Genomic DNA, 9,728 nt, shown 5'->3' on the forward strand with positions numbered 1-9,728 from the left:
TTGAAGACACTTTTATATAGCCAGTGAGTTGGCAGTAGCGTGGCAGACTTGGGTAGGGTTCTCTAGAAAGTAGTATATGCTTTGAATCAGAATCCAATATATGATAGTTTCTATTATTGCCAGGATTCATGAGTCCAGGAATGAAGGGACGGAAATAGGAATAGTTGTACATTATCAGCCCCATTGACTGAAAATTTTGCTTAAATTTAACTTAACTTCTGCTGGCCTAACACTTTTACCCCCTGGAGACAGGGGCAAAAACAAAACAAACCACCAAACCAACCAACCAAATAAACTAACAAAACTCCAAATAAGTGTAACGAAGGGTGGTTGATCTAGGTCACCAAGGGAAAAATGTATTGTTTTTCCCTAATGGAGACACTAATCCAGGCAAGATAACAAAGGGGCTAGACTCTTCAAGATGAAGGTATGGATCACTTCTCTAGGGAAAGAACCAAGACCCGCTGAGGTGCTTGCTGAAGCTGTACTTCTGGAGGAAACCCAGAAGGGAGATAGCTATGAAAACCAAATAAGACCATGTAACCAGTTGAAGAAATGTGGAGTGTAACTGATAAAGGTATTTCTTTTCTACTTTGTTAAGAACATGTTTGTGCACACATACATTAAGCAACATTTGTATTTTTATTTCTTCAATATGTAATGAAACATCAATTTGAGATATTACCAGTGGTTATTATCACAGTAAGTCATGAGACACTAAAAGCATTCCTCAAGGGACAATGTTACCTACTTTAAATTTGTGGTTATGTATGACATAGTTACATCATGTTAGGTGGAATCATGGCCTCGTTATCCACCCACCGCTGCCACCTTTGGAAATTAGGCATGGCATAAAGTGACAAGATTCTGTGTCAGGTTGACAAGGGATGGATTTCTGTTGGCTAATCTTGGTTGCGAAGTTTATTCTATCTGGAGCCAATTATAACCCAAGCATGTGAGACCACCTATGATGGATTTTCTTGATTGAATCATTTGAGGTAAGAAGTTCCAACCTACACCTGGACCACAGCACCACAGCTTTTGGTAGCAGCCCACCTAAAACAACACGGAAGAAGGAACCTTTGGCCTTTAGTCCGTCCGCTTGCCCTCACTTTTGCTGGCATGTTCGCCCAACCTGCTGCTGAGGCATTCCTTCACAGCATTAGAAACTACTACTTCCAGATTCCAATGTAGACTAAAGACACCAATTGAGATATCTAGCCTCATACACTGAACACCTCCTAGTATCTTAGTCATTCCATTGGGAGACAGCCACTCTTGATCCAAACCACAGCTTATAAGCCACTCCAATACATCCCATTTTATACATAATACACACACACACACACACACACACACAGACACATACACGTTTATTCTGTCAGTTCTGTTCACTAGAGAGATCTCATGTGCATTACTTCATTTCTACCCCCAACTCTTCCCATGTTTCCTTTATGCACTCTCTTTTATTGTTTTTGTTTTTCAAGACAGGATTTCTCTGTGTGATAGTCCCGGCTGTCCTGGTTCCTGGTCTCACTATTATTAATGGTCAAATATAGATGTGTTCAGGGTTTACCATTTCGGATTATCTGATTCTTCTCTCAAAAACTGATTGTCTACAGCTCTTCATCTAAGTAGGAGCTTATGAAATTCCTCCCCTCACACTGGTGTGCCACCTTACTGTCATAGATCTTCCACAAAGCTACTGTCCCTGAGAATTTGATTTTTTTCTAATTTATAGATTTATTATTGGCTCTTATAAAAAGTAATAGAGAATGCAAAATTCATCAGAAACCAAGGTCCTGGAGATGGACTTGGGGTCTCTCTTTGTGAATTTTATTTATTTATTTATTTATTTATTTAGTTTCAGTTTGCAAATAGGCCTTCACTTAACATAGGAAACACACTCTTGCCGGGCCCTTCACAGATAAAAAAAAAAAAAATGTGTCTATCTCTGGCTTACCAACCTTCACATCTAGATTTCCATGGCTTTGAATGCTTTGTGACCATTTCTGGCTCCGAATGACTGCTTGGTGTGGTCAAATGGATTCCATTCCAATACCTGCAGTATTTTTAGGTTACTCCTAATATTTTAACAGTTTATTATATCTTATTTTAGTATCAAGGTGACTGATAAATATTTTATTAGTTTCTTGGTACATGAAGCCTTTAAATATTAGTTTTTACTATTTTAGAATTGTATTCTATACTGTTTATTATTACTTCCATTTTTTTTATGATGTTAAGTGCCTCTAAACATCTACACATTTTATATTAAGGTTTCCTTTAGTTTAGACGATAGGGATGTATGGATATATGTGCACATAATATATTATTATTTTCAGTGCAAAGACTTGTCGTTTATATTGATTTTAGTACTGTAAATTATGATTACAGCTTTAACAACAGATGGAATGTGCAAGACGCTCTATTTAGTCACACGCTCTTACTACTTTTTCCTGGTATACGTTAGCTATCAGAAAATGAAAAAGGACCTATATTATCAAATATTTTATGTCCATAAAAATTTTTACAGCTGTTAATTTTTGTCTAAACAATCTTTTAATTGTATCATTAATATCATAGTAGTTGGGGTTCCTCTTACATTATTATCTCAAAAATAAAATAGACAATGTTAAAGATAAAATAAAAATAAAAGCTCACTGATTATTCCTATGCAGAGCTTTCCTAAAGAGCAAATAAGAAACATGAAAATAAACTGAACGGTACAATCTTAAAAAAAATAAAATAAAAGAAAGAAATTAGGAAACGTAACTTGCTTGGGACTTTGGATGCCACTAGAGAGGGAGGAAAGAAGAGCAGCAAAAGAAGCATGGCAGACGATTCAGGGCACAGCAGTGCCAGGCACCTCAGAGGCCACCTGCAGCTCACGAGCCTGAGGAAAATCCAGGCGGTACAAGATACAAGCCTTAGAGCTGCCTATGTGTGAGCTAAGGAATCCGGCATACCTATATGCTGAAACAGGGCAATTTTTGCTTAAGGTCTTATTTCAGTGGATTCTATCAGTTTTGTAGCTTAGATGCAGGAACTACCCTTCAGAAGACTAACGTAAACAGAACAACAAGAGCTTCCTAGAGGATACAGGAAGAGAACTCACACCATTTATTACCTTAGCCAATTTGAGAGGCACTCATAATCACTATGGTGATAATTAGTTTGAAATGATGGTGATCGTTTGGCAACTTATTTTTATCTGGAAGCCAAGATATGCTAAAAATTGGTATTTTTAATGATTTTTTTTCTGTGAAAATGCTGACTTTACATGTCTGCATATAGCTATATGTTAAGAATAAAGCTTGGTTGAAAAGCAGGCAACAAAGTCCATGTCAGAGTCAGGCCACATTGCTCTTACTAGGAGACACATATGAGGACCATGAGCTGCCCATCAGTTACATCTGTGTAGGGGGCCACCTCACCAGGACACAGGAGAAGAGGATGTGTTTAGTCCTGATGTGACTTGATACTCTTGGGTGAGTGAGAAGGGCGGGTTCCCCTTCTCTGAGGAGTAGAGGAGAGGGGAAAGAGGAAACAGGGAGGGATAGTGGACTGGGAGGAGAGGAGAAGGGGGTCTATGACAAGGATGGAGCATGAATAATTAATAAAACACATAAATAAGAAATATAAGGAATAAGGCTTGGACTGCATTTATCCTTGATAATTACATTAATATGCCACTTCATTTAAATATATGGTAGTATATCAATTTCAAGATAAATCTATGTTCTAACAGGAATTATTGTTGACAATAAATCAAATTTAGAAAAAGGAGAGGAATAGACAAGACACCAGCAGTGAGAGAGATGACTCAGCAGTGAAGAGCATGCCATGCAGGACCCAGATTCAATTCATAGCACCCATACAGGGCACAACAACTGTGAACCTCCTGTTCCCCTTTTGATCTCCAGGGCACACAAATCGAACAGACAGACACGCATGCGAAATATTTGTATACACTTGAAAATCTTAAAGGAAATTACTCAAGCACGCTAATGCAAAGTTTTTCTCTTTTTCTCGTCTACTGTTTTTAATTCCAAAACTACATGCTTATTAAAAAGCACCTGTAGGATAAAGGCCAATTGGCCCTATGTTCAGGCTGTGTTAACAAAAACAATTATGTTGTCCTCATCAATCACAAAACAGTGCTAATCGTGGTCAACCCTACTGTGTGAACAAGCCATGTGAACATGGAGTTTATTGGCAGAAGAGGAATCAGTTGAAGAAAGTTCCAGTCTTCAAATGAAGGACACAAGAGAGGCTGATGTCTCTAAAAACTAGTTAAGATATTATTTGGGTCCACATATAATTAGAGATTAGAAATTACAGCTAATAAATGTAAAAGTGCTCAATTACCTTAACAATGAGACTGCTTTGTAGAGGAAGACCATAATAAAATAATCCTAGTTATGTAATACAGAAACTACAGGAAAATGTGTTTATTTCCCACTTGGGAGGCTGGGACGCAGGCTCCCCTTGGTAAGAATATGTTCTACTGGTAAAGAGGAAACATGGACACTTGGAACAATCCTGCCTCTTCAGAGCATGTCACCTGCAATATTCATTAGGCATCTGGCAATCAAATGGTGACAATTTAGAGTTCTTTAACTCATACTTTCAATATAGAGAGCACACTGTAACAACTTAGTCTCTCATTTTGATGGAATGAAAATGAAAATATTTTTTAGAATGTGAAAATCTCATCTAGATTGAGATAAAATTTATTGATTTCAAATTCTACGTATACCACTCACTATAAAGCAGTGTTTCTTAACCCCCAGATGCTATTTAGTCACCATCAAAATCTAAGACATGGGGATCATCTCATTGTTTAGTAGGAGAGGTGGCACCAAAACTGAACTGCAGTCTTCCCAAAATGTTTTTTTGCTTCCTCAGAAAATGGTTCTCAGCTGTGTTAAAGTTTATACTGATTACATTTTTTTCTCCAGAATTATTTTTATTTTTTATTAATAATTTATTCTTGTTACATGTCAATGGTTATCCCATCCCTTGTATCCTCCCATTCTTCCCTCCCTCCCATTTTCCCATTATTCCCTTCCCCTATGACTGTTCCTGAGGGGGATTACCTCCCCCTGTATATGCTCATAGGGTATCAAGTCTCTTCTTGGTAACCTGCTGTCCTTCCTCTGAGTGCCACCAGGTCTCCCCCTCCAGGGGACATGGTCAAATGTGAGGCACCAGAGTACGTGAGAAAGTCATATCCCACTCTCCACTCAACTGTGGAGAATGTTCTGACCATTGGCTAGATCTGGGTAGGGGTTTAAAGTTTACCGCCTGTATTGTTCTTGGCTGGTGCCTTGGTTTGAGCGGGACCCCTGGGCCCAAATCTGCCTATCATAATGTTCTACTTGTAGATTTCTAGGACCCTCTGGATCCTTCTACTTTGCTATTCTCCCACGCTTTTCTCATCTAGAGTCCCAATAGGATGTCCTCCCCTCTGTCCCAGTTTCCTGGTAAGTGAAGGCTTTCGTGGGACATGCCCCTTGGGCTAGTATGCAGATATAAGTGAGTATATACCATTTGATTCTTTCTGCTTCTGGGTTAACTCACTCATTATGATCATTTCTAGCTCAATCCATTTATCCACAAATTTCGGGAATTCCTTGTTTTTAATAGCTGAGTAGTATTCCATAGTGTGTATGTACCACAGTTTCTTTATCCATTCTTCTACTGATGGACACTTAGGCTGTTTCCATGTTCTGGCTATTATGAATAAGACCGTTATGAATATGGTTGAGCAAATGTTCTTGTTGTGTGCTGGAGCATCTTCTGGGTATATTCCAAGGAGTGGAATAGCTGGGTCTTGAGGAAGCCCTATTCCCAGTTTTCTGAGATAGCACCAGATAGATTTCCAAAGTGGCTATACTAGTTTGCATTCCCACCAGCAATGAAGGAGTGTTCCCCTCTCCCCACATCCTCGCCAGCATGTGTTGTTGCTTGAATTTTTTATCTTAGCCATTCTGATGGGTGTAAGATGGAATCTCAGAGTTGTTTTGATTTGCATTTCCCTGATGACTAAGGACGTTGAGCATTTCTTTAAGCGTTTCTCAGCCATTTGATATTCCTCTGTTGAGAATTCTTTGTTTAGTTCCAAGCCCCATTTCTCAATTGGTTTATTTGGTTTGGTAGTGTTTAGCTTCTTGAGTTCTTTATATATTTTGGATATTAGACCTTTGTCAGATGTAGGGTTGGTGAAGATCTTCTCACAGTCTGTAGGCTGTCGTTTTGTTCTCTTGACAGTGTCTCCTGCCTTACAGAAGATTCTCAGCCTCATGAGGCCCCATTTATTAATGGTTGACATTAAGGCCTGGGCCGTTGGTGTTCTGTTCAGGAAGTTGTCTCCTGTGCCAATATGTTCCAGGCTCTTCCCTACTTTTTCTTCTGAGTGACTTAGTGTCTCTGGTTTTATGTTGAGGTCTTTAATCCACTTGGATTTGAGTTTTGTGCATGGTGACAAATATGGGTCCAGGTGCATTTTTTTACACATAGACCTCCAGTTAGACCAGCACCATTTGTTGAAGATGCTATCCTTTTTCCATTGAATGGATTTGGCTTCTTTATCAAAAATCAAGTGACCATATGTGTGTGGATTCATATCTGGGTCTTCGATTCGATTCCACTGATCAACTAGCCTGTTGCTGTGCCAGTACCATGCTGTTTTAATTACTATTGCTTTATAGTAGTTTGAGATCAGGTATGGAGATTCCTCCAGAGCACCTTTTATTGTACAAGATTGTTTTAGCTATTCTGGGTTTTTTGTTTTTCCATATGATGTTCAGAATTGCACTTTCAATGTCTTTAAAAAATTGTGTAGGTATTTTGATAGGGATTGCATTGAATCTGTAGATTGCTTTTGGTAGGATGGCCATTTTTACTATGTTAATTCTCCCGAACCAGGAGCAAGGAAGATCATTCCATCTTCTCAGGTCATCTTCAATCTCTTTCTTCAGAGTTTTGAAATTTTTTTAAAACAAGTCCTTCACTTGCTTAGTTAGAGTAACTCCTAGATATTTTATATTGCTTGTGGCTAATGTGAAGGCTGTGGTTTTCCTAATTTCTTCCTCTGCAAGCTTGTCATTTGTGTATAGGAAGGCTACAGATTTTTTGAGTTAATTTTGTATCCAGCCAATTTGCTGAAGGTGTTTATCAGCTGTAGGAGTTCTCTGGTGGCATTTTGAGGGTCACTTATGTACACTATCATATCATCTGCAAATAGGGATAATTTGACTTCCTCCTTTCCCATTTGGATACCCTTGATCTCCTTTTGTTGTCTTATTGCTCTGGCTAGAACTTCGAGTACTATATTGAAGAGATATGGAGAGAGTGAGCAGCCTTGCCTTGTTCCCGATTTTAGAGGAATTTCCTTGAGTATCTCACCATTTACTTTGATTTTGGCTATTGGCTTGCTGTATATAGCCTTTATTATGTTGAGGAAAGTGCCTTGTATCCCCGATCTCTCTAAAACTGTAAACACGAATGGGTGTTGGATATTATATACTGATTACATTTTTAAAATGCTTATTTGTTGTATTTAAAAATGACCGAGGCAACTAAGAAAATGTCAGCACCAAATGTTAAAATTGAAATAAATGAGGACATAACAAGGGGAAATTATGAATGACAAATGTTTAAAATTAAGAAATTAAGAGTTATAAGAAATACATGTTTTGACAGACAGAGCCTTTCTAAAATATTATTACAAAACAGAAACAACACAAAGGACCCATAATATGAATCATTTCTGAAATTCTGTTTTGTGGGCTGCTATTTCTCGTCTGTCACAGGGATGCTAACAATGGTGCTAAGTCCGTCAGAGCTTCCCTTTCTGAAGATCACTAGGACTAAGTTGTTTCCAAAAAAATTTCAATTCAAACTGAAGTAAACTCACTCCAATAAGTCATACCGTCATTCAATTTTACTCATATTATATGTGAAAAATGGAAGGACACATAAAGATATCAAACTTCACCCAAGTATCAATCCTTCCCCCAGCAATATCTGCAAAATCTGTTTTGAAATACATATCTTCTTGATCAGGTATTGATTAATTTGAATTCAAATCAACTTTCTCCCTGGATAGAAGCAAAATGAATCAATTTAACATGGTTAAAATAATGGTGCAAATTGTAACAAGATTTACTACAACCTTACCTTTTATTCTACATGTCTTTTCAATCTTGTGATATAAGTTCTTAGTACTAAGAAAGTAGACACAAAACATGTAACTCAAATGGACTAAAGGGCAAAGTATCTGGTGTGTCTTCTGACATTTACATTTATGTGTCTTGCTGGGAGTGGTGTGTGCACCTATATTCCTGTCCCTTGGGAAACTAAGAGAGGAACATCACATGAAGCCAGGAATTCAATTCTTGGCAGCACAAGATCCTCTCAGAAAACATTCAGCTAGCTTCTAAAATTGACTGACATTGTTGAAAACAAGTAAAGGAAAAGAAGTACAATCCTAAACTGGAGTCTACACGGCATGCTCGGTATGGGGACATTTTGCAGTGTGTGTGTGTGTGTGTGTGTGTGTGTGTGTGTGTGTGTGTGTGTGTGTGTGTGTGTGTGTGTATTTAAATAACATTAGTGCTTTGACATTTTAAGTCCTCTATATCCAGTATAAGATGCTGTGAAAGAAGAAAGCTATACATAAAATATATTTTAAGTTCCCCCATCCCTGCTTATAATCCATATTTCTTCAGTCATCTGATTAAAATTCAAAGATTGCCTATGTTTCAGAATAAGGGAAATAAATATCTATTACTACTTTAACAATGAACAGAATATTATGACCAAAATTTATCTCTGAAGAAATAACAAATGCTCAATTATCAAAAAAAATTTTTTTCTTGTGGGGCTGGAGAGAAGGCTCAATGGGTAAGAACACTGGGTGATCTTGCAGAGGACCAGGGTTCAGTTCTGAGCACCTACATAACAGTTCAAAACTATCTGTTACCCCAGTATCAAGGGATCTGAAGTCCTCTTCTACACCAGGCACCAGGGACATATATGGTAGATAGATATAAATGCAAGAAAAACATACACATAAAAATAAAATAAAACAAAACATACAAACATTAAAAAAAATCCAAAAGACATTCATGTATTGTTAATACTTGTGTTAATAAAATCTGGCTTTCAAAATTGTATTTTTTTCTATCACATAAAACACTGAAAATATGCAATAGGATTTACTTCATCATTTAGAGTTCCATATTTTCATATATATATATATATACATACAATGTAATATTTGTAATTATAATTTCTCAAAGTAATACTAAAGAAGATAAATAATTAAATTTTATGTGGCATTTACAACAATCAAACCCCATGGTGTGTAAGATAGATTTTTAGGTGTTCTTCGATGTCTTAAGAACAGGAGTAAAGAATATCAAATAGAAAACCACAAGTCACTATGAAATAGAAGTAAAAATAAACTGCCGTTTCAGCTAAGGTAATAGAGAAGTAAATAATTTATAAGCCATCCTTAGATAACTGATATGAAACAAGTTGAATTTTATTATACTATGATTCAAATAACAATAGTAAGTAAAGTTCTGACTATGAAAATACATCCCTAATAAAAATTTCAATAAAAGCGTTTCATAATTGCTACTTTTTTGTTTCAAAGATACTGACCACGACCCGCTATATTTCTGAGAATGAGCCTATTCAACAGCATTTTTTCA

At 37.1% G+C, this 9,728-nt stretch overlaps 1 long non-coding RNA gene across 1 annotated transcript in view; it reads right to left on the minus strand.

The window, feature by feature from the left end:
* The window catches only part of LOC127206829 (uncharacterized), a 33,420-nt gene extending 25,195 nt beyond the window's left edge, over positions 1-8,225 (minus strand). The window contains exon 1 of the long non-coding RNA XR_007832895.1: positions 8,188-8,225. This is a non-coding gene — a long non-coding RNA (uncharacterized LOC127206829). The remainder of the gene's footprint in view (positions 1-8,187) is intronic.
* Positions 8,226-9,728: the final 1,503 nt, after the last annotated feature.

The sequence above is a fragment of the Acomys russatus genome, chromosome 24 (genome assembly GCF_903995435.1).
Source record: "Acomys russatus chromosome 24, mAcoRus1.1, whole genome shotgun sequence".
In the NCBI taxonomy this organism is placed as follows: domain Eukaryota; kingdom Metazoa; phylum Chordata; class Mammalia; order Rodentia; family Muridae; genus Acomys; species Acomys russatus.